At 36.5% G+C, this 18,178-nt stretch overlaps 2 long non-coding RNA genes across 3 annotated transcripts in view; both read left to right on the forward strand.

The window, feature by feature from the left end:
• The window catches only part of LOC105477168 (uncharacterized), a 143,758-nt gene extending 133,973 nt beyond the window's left edge, over positions 1 to 9,785 (forward strand). Inside the window, exons 5-7 of one of the 2 annotated variants that reach the window (XR_011614680.1) lie at positions 5,288 to 5,471; positions 6,006 to 6,156; positions 9,632 to 9,785. This is a non-coding gene — a long non-coding RNA (uncharacterized lncRNA). The remainder of the gene's footprint in view (positions 1 to 5,287; positions 5,472 to 6,005; positions 6,157 to 9,631) is intronic. The other variant, XR_984510.3, reaches the window with a different exon arrangement.
• Positions 9,786 to 13,733: 3,948 nt separating this feature from the next.
• Positions 13,734 to 17,892, forward strand: LOC139359204 (uncharacterized). The gene is made up of 3 exons (XR_011615110.1): positions 13,734 to 13,750; positions 15,536 to 15,631; positions 17,603 to 17,892. It is a non-coding gene; the product is annotated as an uncharacterized lncRNA (long non-coding RNA).
• The last annotated feature ends 286 nt before the right edge of the window (positions 17,893 to 18,178 follow it).

Here is an 18,178-nt window from a genome sequence, read left to right on the forward strand (position 1 = left end):
TCACTCTGCTATTCATGCTTCTCATGCTTTCTTTATTTCACAATCATTTTTCTTTCTGTATTTCACTTATTATATTTTATTTTGACCTGTCTTCCAGTTTATCTTTCCAACAATCTTATTTTTTACTGTATTCAACCTGCCAGTATACCCAACCAATAGTTTCTTAATTTTAGATATATTTTTCAGTTCTAAAAGTAAAAAGGTGTTTCAGTTATGTGATCAAATTCTTTCTCTTTTTCTCACTCATCTATTTATTCCTCTCTTCCTCTGTTGCCATTAACATATCATTATTATTTTAAGGTACTTATCTGTTTCTCTGTCTGCTAAATGGAGGAAGATAACCTTATCTTGTGTCTCTTGTTTTTTATTTACAATGTGTAGCATTAAATCAAAATTATTAGGCAACAGTTAATTGATTACTCAAGAATTCAATTTCGAAGGTGATCCATTTATTCAAGTAAGCAGACAAAGGTCTTAAAGGGGAAACTGAAGTCTTTAATTTAGTCATGTTAATCCTGTGTGACCAGAGATGTCTCTGCTGGTTTCTTTGTAATCCAGTTCTTCTCCAGGGACAAGAGTGGAATCCCTTTCTCTGCCCACTGAAGAAATTGAAAGTACATCTGTGGATCACCAATACATTTCTCCTTTCAAGACTTTCCACTGAAAATATGATAGTCACTCAGACCGGTTCATCTGAATAGTCTTTTCTCTTTAGCATCACATTACTGTGAAACAGTCTGCTTTACTATTTTTTTCCACTGTTTTAGTGGCTCTTTTTTTTTTTTTTTAACCAAATAGATTCTTTTAGAGAAGTTTTAGGTTCCCAGTAATATTGAGTGGAAGGTACAGAGATTTCCCATATGCCACCCTGCTGCCACTCCACCCCACACATGGCTTTCCCCATTTCGACACTCCCCGCCAGCAGGGCATATTACCACTCTGAACCCACACTGACACATCATTATCACCTTAAGTCTATAGTTTACATTACAATTCACTCTTGGTGTTGTGTGTTTTATGGCTTTGGACAAATCGATAATGACAAGCATCCGCCATTATAGTATCATACAGAGTATTTTCAGTGCCCTCTGGTCTTCACTGACTCCACTCTATGGCTCAAGTTGTGCCATATTTCGCTTCCACCTCCCACTAACCCCAGGCATCCACTGATCTTTGTAGTATCTCCACAATTTTGACTTTTCTAGAAAGTCATATAGTTGGAATCCTACAGTATGTAGCCTTTTCAGGTTGTTCTTTTTTCACTTAGGAGTATACATTAAGTTTCCTCCATGTCTTTTCATGGCTTGATAGCTCATTTCTTTTAAGTGCTAAATAATATTCCATTGTCCAGATGTAACACAGTTTATCCATTCACCTACTGAAGGAGATCTTGCTTGCTCCCAAGTTTTGATTATTATGAATGAAGTTGCAATAAATATCCATAAACAGGTTTTTGTGTAGACATGTTTTCAACTCCTTTGGGTAAATACCAAGGAGCATGATTCCTGAACTTCATTGTAAGAGTATGTTTAGTTTCATAAGAAACTGCCAAACTGTCTTTCAAAGCAGTTGTACCATTTTATATCCCCCCAGGCAATGAATGCGATGAATGAGGTTTCTGTTGTTCTACAGCTTCTCCTGCATTTGGTGGTGTGACTCTTCTGGGTTTTGGCCATCCTAATAGGTGTAGTGGTATCTCATGGTTTTAAGTTGCATTTTCCTGATGACATTTGATGGAGCGCATCTTTTTTTTTTTTTTTTTTTTTTTTAAGATGGTGCAGCGGTGCAATCTCAGCTCACTGCAAGCTCCGCCTCCCGGGTTCAAACCATTCTCCTGCCTCAGCCTCCTGAGTAGCTGGGACTACAGGCGCCCACCACCACGTCCAGCTATTTTTTTGTATTTTTTTTTAGTCGATACGGGGTTTCACCGTGTTAGCCAGGATGGTCTCGATCTCCTGACCTCGTGATCCTCCCAAAGTGCTGGGATTACAGGCGTGAGCCACCGCGCCCGGCCTGCAGCGCATCTTTTTGTAGGTTTATTTCCTCTATATTTATCTTTGGCTGCTTTACTTTATCAAGGTTTTTGGATTACCTCTTCTGTCTCTTTCCTATCCAGTTTTGGGGATAATATGTATGTTTGAGGCCACTTAACTTTCCAGTCTTGTTTTTCCAGCTCTGTACAACCACTGAACACTCTGCTGATTCTGCTCTCCACATAGCGGCTTTCTGCCTAGACCAAACCACATTCTTTCCCTCTTCCTGGTGCTCTAGCCATAACAAATGCCCTAGCGGCGGCAGATCACCAGCTCATTTCTCCAAAGTCTCCCCATGTCTAACATACTCGTTTTTAGTTTTTGTTGCTTCCACAGAAATCCGATGTTTTAGATAAGTGATTATTATATTTTATCTATCCTTCCTACTTGCTTTTTGCGGAGGCATTAATATGGCATGAACTACTCAATCCTCTCTCAGTTTAGTCTTTCCAGATTTCATTTCTGTCTGAACATTGTGTTTTCATTTCTTGAGTTTTAGTGTAAATATGGCACACCTTGAATTATTATTTATGAAATTGCTTTCAGAAATAAAAATAACACTAAGAAATTCTCCATATTACCCTAAAATGTGTAAATATTTTACCTTTTTTTGTTTTTTGTTATTTAGGGTAAAACTCTATAACCTACATAGCTTAGCATCTTAATCTTCCTTCAGCACATTGATGCTATGGTAAGTATTATTTGGAGCACAAATTAACTGTAGTATGTTGAAATAGCCAATGAGTTCATTAAGGCTACAGGTGCAGAAGAATAATTATTTTTGTGCGTTTCTTAATGTCTTTTTGCAAACTTTCTGAGGCATTTTGAACTTGCACGGTTTCTGTCAATGACAACCTGTTCTCAAGCTTTGAAATGCTGTTTTTATTATCCTCAATTTTCTCCCTAGTAACAAAGTTTATTAGTGAAGCTAATAGCCATGAATGGTGGTTCATTAACTGAAACTTCAGATTCACTGGTTTTAATAAGAAAGCCTATAGTCACTTTTTAAATCACTTTCACATGTACTTAATTTCTTCTAATCATGTTTTTTTGTTGCTTTGTTTTCTTTGTTTAAAAATAACTTAAAAAGGATTGATTCATTAATACCAACAAAATGGTTGAGTTTGTAACATTAATAAACTAGAAAAGATAAAATCCTAATATCTTTTCAATGATACAATTTAAATGCTCTTCTGATAACAAGGATTTAATTTTTTTAAAAATATTTGTTTTTGAGATTAAAACGTAAACATGTAAGGAGGAACCAATTATTTGATTTTATGCAGATCGTAATGTGTCAATATTTCCTATTTTGATTTACTTTCTTCGTGTTGTTATAGAGTGTTTTGTTTCAAGACAGTGTCATTTGGTCCTGAAATGTTATTTTATTTCTTGTTGCTATAACAATAATTTAAATAAATACCCCAAACATATGTGAAAACTATTTTCAATGTATTACAAATAATTTAACATGTATGTCCATACACAAATACATACACATATATACACATATTACAAATAAATATATAAATATTATTCCATTATACTCCCTAATAGTAGAAAATATAACTTTTAATTGCCTGCTATCTTGTCGCCTCTTTGTAACAAAGAGTGGTCTTCATTACGTGGTCAGTTTTCAAAGCTGAGTGAAAGTTTACTTGATAGTTACAGTGCTTGAAATCTTGTATCATGAATTAGGTTCCACAAAACTCCCATGTATTTATTGGAGTTTAACAAAATTGCAGGATTCTGTACTACTTGGATACCAGCAGGAAGTAACCGCTGGGAGAAGGAATCACAGCTGGGAACAATTAAGAATGATTAGTTTGTGGCTGAGAAAATCAAAATGGAAAGAAACTTCTCTTCAGGGGGAATTAGGAGCTGCATTCCCAAGCATTTCTGAGCTAAGTACAATTCTCAGAGGAACTTAGGGCTGAGGAAATATGTGAATTTCAAATATTTGGAGGTTTTCTCAGCTTATTTAGTATCTGCATACCCACCGTGTGTTGACGCCATTGGATATTTGCAAGAAAAAGAAGTTCAAGTAAATTCACCAACCTTTCTTCCTACACAGTTCCCAACTTTTCTATACATCCCAGGGTTTCCATAATATTTTCATTTGACTTTGTAGATAAAATGTGGATGGTTTCATAAATTTTCCCTATTTATTTCATAGAGATTCAGATAGTTGTGGTTTCTGAGAAATTGGCAAAGCACATAAATATCAGTTCTTTTGAAAAAAGTGCACAGTATTGTGCATAAGATTGGTCTGAATTATCCTTTAGAAACTGTAAAAGTGTCCAGTTGGAATTTTAAGCAAGAGATACGCAGAAACTTTATACATCATTTCCTGAAACTGCCATCCTGGATAAAGAATTGGTTCCTAAAAAGCCAGATAAGAGTGTGCTTAATAAAGCAAAAGAAGTGAAATAAAATTCCGGTAGAATGCATAGTTTTTCCCAGTTTCATTTGCTTTATAGCTGAATTATGGTGATGCACAGAAACACATAATAGTTCCTTTACATAGGCTGCATTTGATCAAATTATAAATATAAACTAAATAGAAAGTTGTTTTCTAGACCTTTTTAGTAATCTATCAGAGATTTATGTAAACATTATCAGTTTTATTTGTCAGTGGTGCTAACTTTGTTGTTTTATGTGGATAAACTTGTTAGTATAGCAAGCTTTCTTAAAAGAAATATGATAATGTGGCCGGGTGCAGTGACTCACGCCTGTAATCCCAGCACTTTGGGAGGCTGAGGCGGGCGAATCACTTGACGTTGGGAGTTCAAGACCAGCCTGACCAACATGGAGAAACCCCATCTCTACTAAAAATACAAAATTAGCTGGGTATGATGGCATATGCCTGTAATCCCAGCTACTCGGGAGGTTGAAGCAGGAGAATCACTTGAACCCAGCAGGCAGAGGTTGTGGTGAGCCAAATTTGTGCCATTGTACACCAACCTGGGCAACAAGAGCAAAACTCCATCTCAAAAAAAAAAAAAAATATATATATATATATGTATATGTATATGTATGTGTGTGTATGTGTGTGTGTATATATATAATGTAATATTAGGATGTTGTAAGCAGTAATGAGTCTATTTCTTTCTTTTAGTAGGGTTATTTTTATATGTAATAATCTACCTAACATGATAGTCTCGTGTGTCCAGATTTTTCACAATAACAGTTTTTTCTCTTTTTTCTTTTCTATTCTTTTCTTTCATTTTCTTTTCTTTCTCTGCCATTACTAGTCATGCTCAAAATATCACATTATGAGGAACAAAGTGAAAGTCAATTTCTGAAATCTATTTCAAATACGTCACTTTGAAGGACTGGTGGTTCAAAGAGCCTAAACAATATAGAAGAGGGAATTGTGGTTTGGTGGGATGATAAATGACTGAACCAAAATTGGTTTTGGGTTTTATTTCTAGATACGTAAGTACATCTCTGTGTAAACTCACTTAGGTTACTTCATTTATTTCACTGCATCAACCATTTTAGAGACAGATCATGCTAATTCTGGATGCCAGATGATTGTCTAGCCTTATTATTGCATATTATTAGAAATATAATAATAATAATAATACACTTCATTTCTAGCCTGGAATAATTATTGATTAAAGTACAGAAAAATCATGATTTAAAATTTAGCGATCACTGGCCAAGGGAAGAAAGTAGAATGACTGGTTATTGCCAAACTGGCTTTCTATTTCCTAAACCAGTAGCTCTCAAGTTTTTTCTTTTATCTAAGTTCCATGAGTTCTTCTATGAAAGAATCTAAGTTTCAACATAATAAACACAAAATCTCACTTTTTTTCCAAGTTGCACATGCATATATTTATGTGGATTTTATAATGTTATTTATAATAAGATTTAGAAATACAAATAATAATACTGCAATAATATTCGGGTGTATATTTTTGCTGTTAAAGATCCTATATCTAATAATGCTGTTATCTCTTGAACAAGGCAAATCACATTACGGTCATCAGTGGATTAATAGAGCTGCTACCTAGACTGACAAGACACACTAAAAATGGCTGGCAAGTTGGAGCTGGGGTGGTATGGAATCCTACAAAGAAGAACCACAGAAAGCATCATTAGAAAGAAAGCCTAGCATGTGAGTTAAGTGAACGCCTTCATTTCCAAGTTTATCATATATTACCCATAACATTTTTCCACTTGCAACTAGACCTGGGAATTAAGTCAGAAAGAAATCTTACGGATATTCAGGAAAAATTTTTATCACTAGTGATCTTCAAACTGGGATTGACCTGTTAATTCTGGGAGTGTAAGAAAACTTTCTAAGGGGTAAGGGAACCCAGATGTTTTAAGGAATATTTTTCAGATTCTCCACCTTTATATGACCTCTTTTCTAAAATTAATCTGTGACAGTTTTTGCGATAATTCTTCCATTTCATCAAAGAAAGGCACCCTACCATACCCCAAATTTTATCATGGTGCTTTAGGCACCCTCAATACTAAAACGAAAAGTTAAAGGAATGACCCCTTTAACTTTTGACAACTGATCAATGCACAAGAAACCATCAGAGATTTTCATTGTTCTTTCTCCATACGTGTTCTCTTAAGCATATAGCATGGCGTCAGACAGCAGGGTAGTTTGATTTGTGTGGGATCTTCTGGATTCAGGTATTTGGTAGAATTGCACTGTGGGATTAATGGCCACGTTTATTCAAAAGTTTTGTTTTGTTTTATTTCATTCCTCTTTTGTCCTGTTGTACAAAATGCATTACTCTTGAAGGAGATTAAAACACAGCTAAGTAAATATCAGTAAGATGTACTGAGCAATAAAAATATTTTTCTCGTATATGTAATCATAAACTATTCTTTTTCACTGTTCTCAAAATTCACCCTTGGAAAACTTTCAAAAGTACTTTCAAAAAGTCAAAGCAAAACAGATTATTCATATTGACTTTTTAACTCTAACTGGAATATTTTCAAGGACTATTAAATTTTTCATGATACATTGGCTAAAAGTCCAAGATAAAACTTTATTATGATTTCTTTCAAGTTCAAAATAAGTCATACTGTGAAATATTTATTGCAATTGCAGCCTCATCTTATTTCATTTTATTATATATTTAGTATTTTTTTGCCACCTATAGACAAAGTCTAAAATTATATGCTAGCTCATGGATGGATTCATTTTAACATTATATTCTTTTCTCTTTCATTGGTACATTAGAAAAGTTTGATCATGATGTATAAAGTTAATTATTTCTTATTTGATAGTTGGTTCTTATTCAGTTATTCTATAAAATTGAATCCAGGATGTCAATCTCTCCATATAAACATTTTTCAAAGAATACCATAACTTATATTTTCAATTTTATTAATACCTTTAATTTTAGCTATATATCATGTATTAATTTTATATTTTATCTCATTATAAAGTAAAGAGAAGCTGTATGTTTTTCTTCTTTTTTTCTAATATTATACATTTGGATAAAATAAATATATTGGATCTCGTTTGGTTTAATTTTGATGAGATAACCTCTAGTAATTAATATTGCAAGATGATTTATTCCTTAGTCAGCTTTGGCTAATTGTTTGGTAATAAGAATGATTTTGCCATTTAGGCTATATTGTGAAAATGTTCCATAAATGAAGTAACCAAAATATGCAAGTTCAAGGTTTCAAAATATGAAAGCATATTTTACAAAAGTTAAGATGAAAAATAATAAAAATATTGCATTGGAAAATGTGTGTTGAAATAACTATATTTTAATTTTTTCCAACTTTTTCTGACTATACTATGTATGTTGGGGGTACAGGACCACCCTCAGATTTGATGATTTAGTAGGATGACTCATAGGACTCAGCATATAGTTGTACTCAGTGCTTTAATATTTTACAATGGAAGTACAAGCACAAACAGCAAAGGGAAAGCGTGCATGAGGCGAAGTCCTGAGAAAACCAGGCACACGCTTCCAAAGTGGAGCCAGGGCACACTTAATTCCTCAGCAACAAGTGACACTAACACTTGGGAATTGTTGTTTGCCACAAAAAGCTTCTTTGAGACTCACTGCCCAGGGTTTTACTGGGGGCTGATCACCTAGGTACCTGCTGCCTGTCATGTACCCAAATCCCAGACTGCCAGAAAGAAAGCAGGTGTTCAGCCTAAGCCATATTGTTTGCATAAACAATTTAGAAATCATAAGCCATTATTATCATCTAATGGTGGTGGGAATCCACTCAAAATCTAAGTTCCCAGGTGCCAGTCATGAGCCAATTTTGCAGGCAGACCTTTCAAAGGGATAGCTTTTTTGTTTGTTTGTTTGAGACAGAGTCTTGCTCTGTTGCCCAGGTTGGAGTGCAGTGGCACGATCTCAGCTCTCTGCAGTCTCTGCCTCCCGGGTCCCAGCTATTCTCCTGCCTCAGGCTCCTGGATAGCTGAAATTACAGGTGTATGCCACCATGCCCCATTAATTTTTGTATTTTTAGTAGAGACTGGGTTTCATCATGTTGGCCAGCCTGGTCTCGAACTCCTGACCTCAGGTGATCCACCTGCCTTTGCCTCCCAAAGTGTTGGGATTACAAGTGTGAGCCACCGTGCCTGAACAAGGGTAGCTTTTTTGAAAGTTCTATGTCAACTCCTTTCTGTACACTTGCTTTAAAAAAAGGTGTCCCCAAGTAAAAGAGCTACCATTATAATTAAGAGCCACTTGCTAAGTTTTGGTAAAGCTTTTCTGGGATACTTTTCAGATACTGAGAAAGTAAATTCTGGGCAAAATATTCTTTGCAGGTCAGGTGGTTTCAAAATTTGCTTTCAACGTGATTAAAAACAAAATATTTGAGTTATTAATTGATATGCTATTAAAATCATTCCTGATAATATACAATTTTGGTATAACATTCAGAAGAAATTTACAAAGTAAGTGATATTGTTATCAAGATCTCTTCTATTACCACCTACTTATTACAAGCTCATGTAGTTCTTTTTGGTTGACATTAAAAAATTTAAAAAGGAGTTTAAGTAAACAACACAAATACATTCTAAAATCTATAAATAGGTATTAAAAATGAAAGTAAAATTTTATTGCAAATATATCTCTTAGAAAATTAGACTTTTTTATTTTTTATTTTTTTTTACAGTTAATGTATAGACTCATTCTAGTTATTGGTCATATTCATTCAGTGAGACATGAACTAACTTAAAAAAAAGCTCACGATTTTCTTTAGGAGATACATTTGCAATAGTTACTTTCATGTCTTATAGATTTAGCAATATGTTTATATTATTTACTTAAACTCATTTGAAAAATTGTAGATAAAGACCAAACGAACTACATGAAATTTCAAAATATTTTAAAGTGATAGGTGAGTGAAGATGAAGGCAGTAGCTTAAACTACTTATATCTCACTTTACTGAGTTAGAAAAATTTCTGTAACCCATGGTTATAAAATCAGGAACTGAGATGATGAGTAGAAGGGAAAAATAAAAAATTTCTGTAATTAAGAGGATATAAGAGAGAAATACAAAATTTAAAATTAGAATCATTAAAGGTTAAAATATTTCTGACCTGTAAAGGATAATGTAGATTTTCAAATCTTCTCTCATTTTTACTTTTCAGATAAAATAACTGCAGCCTAGAAATGTTGATAATGGGAAGAATACAAGCTTTATATCAAGTGGACCAAGATTTGAATCCCAAAGCTACCATTTATAATTTGTTTCCTGGGCAAAGGTTTTACCCACTGTAAGTTTTATTTTCTCACCCTATAAAATGTGGCTAATACTTATTTTTCTACACTGTTTTAAATGAAATTTATGTGTTCCTGTCTAATGCCCGGGAAAAAAATAAGTGGCTGAGAAAGATTCCTTTTGGTTATCACAGAACCAGTTGGTAACAGAACTAAGGCAAGGCTTCATCAAGGTTTTCTCATTTCAGTCCCAGGCATAGTCTATCCTTGAATCTATGATATTTCTAAGTGCTATCCCAAGTGAGTTGTTTGATAGCAGCACTCTAAACATGATAATATCATACATATTTCAAAGTACTTTTAATATATTGTTTCATTGAAATAATGCATCGATGGGGTAGGCATGGAATATGGGACTTTTCCTTAATGAAGTTCAGGAACGTTAAATGACTTGCTCAAGATTGTTTCATTACTAATAATTAGCGATGGAAGGAGATCAAGAATTTAGCTTTTCTAACTTCTAAAGAAGTTTTCTGACCACAGGCTGTTCTCATCTACAAAATGAGATTGTTAGACTAGATTGTTGACCCCTAACTGGCACTTCTTTCTCTCTGTCTCCTTCTCAGTCCTTTATTAAGTGCAGGTTAAGTGCAAGGGTCTGTTTTCCGGCCACAATTCTCAGGGGTCCAGTTTTCATGCGGTGAAGAGAGAGGTAAACGTTTTGGGTGTCCCTTTGACTTTTTCCACTCTCTCTCCAGAGCTGTAGGGTAGGCAAGAGCCTCCCAGAGGCGGTCTCTGCATGGGACCTGGCCCCTGCTCGAGGCGTACCCCCACGTTCTTGCTAGCTTTTCTATCTTTTCCTGCCATCTCAGTACTATGATTCAGGGAGCTGAGATTTGGACGCGGGCTTAGAGGGGAGGAGCAGAGGAGACAGCTTGACTTATTTAATTAAGGGCCATCGAGCCCAGGATGGAGTTCCCTGGTTGTGCCAACATTTCTTGCCTATGACGACGTTATTATAAGACACCCACACCTACCTGGCTTGGTCTCTGTTTAAATCTTTTCTTGGTAAATCTTAGAGGGTAATGTGGCTGCAAAAGAAACAATCACGTACTTAGAAGTCTACATTTCTACTTGGGTGTGAGTGTGTGTAGGTGTGGGGGTGTGTGTGTGTGCATGCGTAGGGTGTAGAGAGAAAAGCAGAGGGGAACTTTGAGTTCCTCTTAGATACCAACAGTCAAGTATAGACTTCTGCACAGATGCATATATTGTTGGTTCAAAAATACATAAATAAGACACAGATAAGAGTGTTTTCATTCACTTGCCATTGATTTGCTCAAGCATTTATTCAATAAATATTAACACCCTATATGCTCCAAACCTTGTATTTGTGCCCTGGATAAAAAATATTAAATGAGACACTACACCTACCTCAGTGAATTCAAGCCTGTTGGGAGAAATTGACAATTACAGCGTAGTAAATGACATGATGGCAGCATGTACAAGAAACCTGTGTTCAATGAGTTACCTCACCTGAATCAGAATGGTTTCCCAAAGGTGTCAAGAGAGAATATGGAGAGAGATTCAGCAAGTTCAGTTTTGGACATGGCTTCTTGAAAGATATTTATCTTACCTGCAATCAAAATCTCTAAAGGTTAGAAGTTTACATGAATGGCCTCTCAACTAGGGAATGAATAAGCAAATTGGGGTACCTTCACACAATGGGGTATTACTCAGCAATAAAAAGAAATGAATTTTTGATACATGCAACAGCATGAATGAATCTCGGATGTGCTGTGCTGAGTGAAAGAAGCCAGATTCAAAGGTATGATTCCATTTATATGGTCTTCTGGGAAAGACACAATTATGAGGACATAAAGCAGATTAATAGTGGCTGGGGGTTGGGGTAGGAGGAGTTTTCTTCAAAAGTCATGGGCGAATTTTGGAGGAGATAGAATTGTTCTATATCTTGGTGGCAGTAAAGTCTCAGAATTGTTTCAGAATTGTTTACTAAAAACAGTGACTATTATTGAATATAAATTACACCTTAAATTTTTAAAAAAGAGTAAGAATTTGGCCGGGCACGGTGGCTCACGCCTGTAATTCCATCATTTTAGGAGGCCGAGGCGGGGGAATCACCTGAGGTCAGGAGTTCAAGACCAGCCTGGCCAACATGGTGAAACCCCGTCTCTACTAAAAATACAAAAATTAGCTGGGCGTGGTGGCAGGCACCTGTAATCCCAGCTACTCGGGAGGCTGAGGCAGGAGAATCGCTTGAACCTGGGAGGTGGAGGTTGCAGTGAGCTGAGATTGCACCACTGAACTCCAGTGTGGGCAATAAGAGCAAGACTCCATCTCAAAGAAAAAAAAAAAAAAGAGACAGAGCAAGAATTCACTTAGCTGTGTCCCCAAAGATGCAGACTTGCATGTGCACACACACATGCCCACCTACAATACTGCTAGGGGGATGCATTCCTTTTTCCTCGTGTTTTCCTGTGGAAATCTCCCCAGAAGTGCTCTCAACAGGAATGTTATTGTCTTTTAGGCAGTAGAGTTCCTCATTGGCTGGGACTGTAGTGTGCTTTGCAGGATGTTTGGTAACTCTGACGCGCACCTACTAAATGCCAGGAGCATCTCCTTGCATTTCTTCAAGTCTCCTGTGGAGTCTATCTGCAGCCCGGCTGAAAACCACATGCTAGAGCAAAATCCCTGAACTCTCTTCATATGAGGAGGGATGCGTTTTCTAATTCATTAGTGAAAGAAGGAACTGGTGTGGTGTGTTTGACTTATTTTTTTCCCTTTTGTTCTTGAGGGCAGAGGGAGGTGGAAACTGCCTACTTGTAGTGAAAATTAATTGTGGTCTGCTTTCTTCCATAACTGGTAGAGTTGACTTTGCTTCTTGCCATATCCTGGGGTTAGGGGTGTGTGTGAAAGTTCAATTCGCATGAGTGTCAGCAAGCCATCTGTCAGCACACCTGCCATGTGTCCTCCGAGCTAGCTTCTTCCGGTAAGAGAGGTGGCGCATTCATTTCCATCAATCTGACTCCTGTGTCTATCGTATCTGATCTTGGGAAGGAAGGAGAAGAATGCTAATTATGGATCCACCACTCCAAATATATGTAATGTTAATCCATAGAAGTATCAGATGGGATACTACTTATATTCCAACCTTCATTCCGTGCTATAACGCATGCCCTGAGTGTATTAACCCAGATCCTGGAACTCAAAGTAATACTGAGGGATTGTGAATTTTTGGAATTAGTTCAGTAGGTGTGTACTGAAAATCGGTGCCATTTGCTTCTTATAGCACAACAGTAGTTTCTAAGTTCTTCCTCCACCTTTGAATGTAGCAGGTTAAATTTACATAGCAGCAGTCTGTGTCCTGGTGACCCTATGTCAGGTTTCCTAATTGTGTCACTGACAGATCCAGGCTGACTTTTGCACTGCAGTTTGTACTCAGCACACAGTATAAATGAAACCTTCAGTGTTAGGTGGAGACAAGCTTTTGCTTTGAAGTCTGGAACCACTTTTTTTTTTTTAAAGCAAGAAAGTATTTTGTGAGATAATGGAAGTGTCATAACATGGAACATTATCAGATCTTTTTGTCAGTGACTTCAAAAGCTAGACACACTACCACATACGTGCTGAGGTTGAAAATTCTTGTTTAAACTAGTATTGATGGCATTTTAAGATGACAGAGGTGTACTAGCCTCTGAAAAAATGTTAAACAGGCAATTTATTCCTCCCACCTTATAACAGAGTCCTTCCAGAACTCTCCCATTAGTATCCTTGTTCTTTCACTGATATCCCACGGAATGTGTCTAAAACTAGTTGACTAATCTTATAAACTGTACGACTAAAGTATCAGTAGGTGTTCAAATACACCTCACCTTGTTCTAAATGGCTTTTTTTTTTTTTTTTTTTGAGTCAGAGACTTGCTCTGTCGCCCAGGCTGGAGTGCAGTGGCGCCATCTCAGCTCGCTGCAAGCTCCGCCTCCCGGGTTTACGCCATTCTCCTGCCTCACCCTCCTGAGTAGCTGGGACTACAGGCGCCCACCACCACGCCCGGCTAGTTTTTTTTTGTATTTTAGTAGAGATAGGGTTTTCACCGTGTTAGCCAGGATGGTCTCGATCTCCTGACCTCATGATCTGCCCGTCTCGGCCTCCCAAAGTGCTGGGATTACAGGCATGAGCCACCGTGCCCGGCCCTAAATGGTTATGTTTTAATATGTAACACCACCTCTTCTGCTTTTTAAAAATTGCCTTTTAAAAGGACTTCCAAAGATTTAGCCAAGGGAGTACTGTTTGGGCTTCAGGCCCTAAAACAGTTTGTGGGAGGGATATGGTGTTCTCAGAGACCTACAGATAACACTGCACAAACGGTTCCTGGCCTTGTAAATACCAATTTCTGGAACAGAGTTTCTGAATTTCTGTCTCAGAAATTATGTATTTAATAAATGTGAGAATATTTTGTGTCATTTTATCTGATCGAGGCTGCTATGTATTGTTTTATTTGGCAGAGGCATTTAATTTAACACATATTTACTGAGTGCCTCCTGTGGACTGGGAATAACAATAATAGTAAAAACATATATAATGTCACTCTGTGCTAGGCATGCTTCTAAATATTTCTTTGTATTGATTCGTTTTAACCCTCACAGCAATGCTATGATGTAGTTACTCTCATTAACGTATCCATTCTACAGATGAGAAAACTGAGGGGTGATGTAACTTGCCCAAGGTCACACAGCTGGTAAGAGGTGAATTTGGTTTGAATTCTCATGTTAGGCTCAAGTCTGCTGGTTGGGTTAATGTCGGAAAAGATGGTAAGTGGTCCATTTCAAAGATAATTTTGTGTATACGTGTAACAAAAACAACAAACATGAATTAGATTTGTGCAGAATGGCTCTAATTATGAAGCAATTGCTTTTTAAGTAGCATTATTTTGTTCACACTAATAGTTTTTTCTCAAAATTAATTATTTCTTCCATAATCTCTTCTGACAAATAGTGTTAGTTTGGCGTATAGGTAGAAGCAAATTTTACAGAAATAGAATGTGTAGGTTTTTACGGGACAGTGTAACATTTCTGCTTTTTAATTTATAAATGATTAGAAATCTTCCATTAATAGGCGTCTCTCTTCTCTTAGAAAAGAAGCTTTACAAAAGACTTAAAAACCTAGATTTAAGATATGTATGCTATTTAAACTGATCAAAAGTACAAACATAATTTGACACCTTTTAAATGCATTTGTGAAATATCTTTAAACTGTATTATTGACATTGCTCTGTGAAGAGACCATCATGTGCTATGTATTCCTACTTTTAACTAATAGCCACTAGCATGCATGTAAACTTTTTAGAATGAATTTTATAAATATGTCACAATTATCTCAGCCAAAACCCAAACCACACACAATATTCGTTGTAATAGATGCAAGTACGCAGGGAGAACTCATTTTCAGATCTTATGTTTGCTTATTAGATGTTGAAAAATATAGTAATGATGTACCAGTGGAAATAATTTAGGTACGTGGATTTATCAAGATATCTTGTTGAAAAAGTTATTTACATGTGTACTATCTTCTGTATGTGTAGAAAGAAGCAACTATTCTTCCAGTTAATTCATTCTAAATTGAGAAATTGCTTAGAAATTAAGGCAGAGAAAATAATCATTACTACTCTGTAAATGAACAAAAAGAAATGATTAGAGAAGACATTAACTGGTTCAATATTTTGTTCCTTTTATTGACTTTTATTATAAAACATGACTTTTTATGTTAAACATTCTCCTTAATACTGTTGGTTTGTTGGTGACACGTGGCTCCCTTTCTAGAAGTGGGATGGTGACACCTCAGTCCTTCTGGGAGAAAAAGGAGGGTGACCCACATCCCCCATCCCTCATCTTGAAGTCAGGTTCATAATTGATAAGGTAAGCTTTCTAATGACTTCACAAAGAACCAACCTCAATCAACTTTGGTAATTGATAAAATCAGCACTTAGCTTTCTGATATAATGGCAATAATTACATAAGAAAAAAAGTTGTGAAAGATTAAATGTGCATTTCTCTCAGACTCTTGAAGGATATTTGAATAATTTCAAAAGTGGAATCAGTAGTATCAGCTGAAGAAACTCGCTTAGCTAGAATGTTGGACACGTGGATCTAAGTCCCTGCCCTTCCACTAACCAGCTGAATGGTTTTGTGTAAACCTCCTACACGTTTGTACTTGGTCACCTCATTTGTCAAAGTAAAGGCTGAAATGGGAAGATAATGAACCATATCTTTTTGGTCTCTTTTCCATTCATTACTCTGATTTTACAAAGAGGACTGTATTTCCCTGGTGAGATTGAAGATGAATCAGGTTTGAGAGGTCCCTGGAAGTGGACAAATGGTTATCAGCAGACCTCTCAAAGTGTAACTAGTTCACTGAGCACCTACTACTTTCTTTCCAGGTCTCTGAAAGGCCAGCAGAATGCTATCTCTTTATCCTTGTCAGTGCCACACCCCCTAGCAATGGGTAATGTGATCTCATTAGAGTCCATAGAGTCTGTGTTTTAGAATCTAATATCTCAACATTAAAAATACGTCAGAGAAAGGGATATGCTTTCACTTTTCTCCAGAGCAGTGCTTTTTAGAAAATTGATACCAGGCCAAAAATTAATTGTATTAAATCACAATTGATCAAAAAACTAAATTTATCTGACACGCATTTCTTTTAGACATGTCTATTTTTTTTTACAATGGTTATACGAGATTTTTTATTTTTGCTATCATTTTATGTTAAAAAAAACTATTTTCTAATGTATATGATATGATTCCTGACTTAGATTGCGGTTGCTCTGAAGCAGGCCATGAGATGAGGATTTGGGTGAACATGGTTTATTAGGAAATATATCCAGGAAAAACATGTAGATGGACGGGGACCTGAAACAGAGATGGGAAAGGAAGTGAAGGAAAGGGAAGAAATCCAAGCAAGCTTGTATTATATAGTTATACTCCATGGAAAACATCTGTGGCTCAATCCAGCAAAGAGGATCTGGAGATAAGGCCAGTCACTTAGAATCGTCCCCATCAGAGACAAGGGTGCTGAAGTATTTACAACTGCACCGTGAGTCATGATGGGGGTATGTACATTTCTAGGCATGTTTGCTTTTTCCTGTGTGTTGTCAGAAGGGTTCTGGCAGATGGAGGTAGGCCTCCGACAAAGAGAGCAAGTGCTGTCTCAGAGAATAAAAATGAAAGACATGAGCAAAGAGATGTGAGAGTTACAGGCAGAATACTGACAAGGTCCGCTGCAGGTTCATTTGTAATTACATTCCACGAGCAACCATGAAGCTGATGAATATTAGTTGATGAAGTCATTTTGTATAAAGAACAGGGCGGTAGGTCCTGCTCATCTGTTTTACAGACCAATGTCTGTATTGATGAGTGCATTGCAGGAAGCAGATGGTCCACCACACTGGGTAACTTTATATTATTTTAAAAATCTTTTAATTTTGAATTTTTGTGGGTACATAGTAGGTGTATATATTTATGGGGTACATGAGATGTTCTGATACAGGTGTGATCACATCATAGAGAATGAGGTATCCATCCCCTCAAGCATTAATCCTTTGTGTTGCAAACAATCCAGTTATACTCTTTTAGTTACACACTGGGTAATTTGAGAAGAGTTTCATCAAAGGGCTATTTAGTAAGGTGAGGGCAGAGGGTTAGGAAGCCGTGGGGGATCAGTGCAGAACTGGTTGTGGGGTGAATGTCATGCTTAGATTGGAAGGGGTAAGGAGAAGCAGCATAAAAATGCTGTGTGAAGAGAAGCAGGATCTTCCTCAGTTGGCGGGAAGCCTGCCCGGGGAGTGGACACTGTGTCTCATGTTCTGTCTTCCTTCCCTTTCCGGCCAGGCCTCTGATCAGCCAAATAACAAGCTAGAGGACTCAGGAGGCCCTTGCTTTGGTTCCTATTGGAACAATACAACAAAGAACAGGGCTGAGAAAAGGGCAAAGGAAATACAAAAGGACGCCTGGAAGATTTGCACAGGGCAAAGGATGACTTGCTGAGTTAATTTAAAGTGATGTAAATTGCTAAGACAACACAGCAAAGCATTCCTATCATTTTTTTTTTTTTTTTTTTCCAGGAAGAAAATCTAAACATTTTCTTCAGGATCTTCAATAATAAAAATCTATTTATCAAACATGAACTTCTTTTTCTACCCTTTACCAGACTGCCCTACTTACTTGTCTAGAGCAGTTACTAAGAGAGAAATAACCTGATCCTTAGTAGTTCTTTCTCATTACCTGGCAATGAGGTCTTTCCCAGTGCCTCAAGATTTGACCTTTGACTCCATTTCCTATTTATCTCATAATGCCTGAGTTTTTATGGCCTTCTTCTCAGCAAAAAATATTTTCTTTGGTCACATACATTCCTTTCTTTTGTCTTAAGATGAAATAGGTTATTTCTTATAATTACATAGTATATGT

The sequence above is a fragment of the Macaca nemestrina genome, chromosome 16 (assembly GCF_043159975.1).
Source record: "Macaca nemestrina isolate mMacNem1 chromosome 16, mMacNem.hap1, whole genome shotgun sequence".
NCBI lineage: Eukaryota > Metazoa > Chordata > Mammalia > Primates > Cercopithecidae > Macaca > Macaca nemestrina.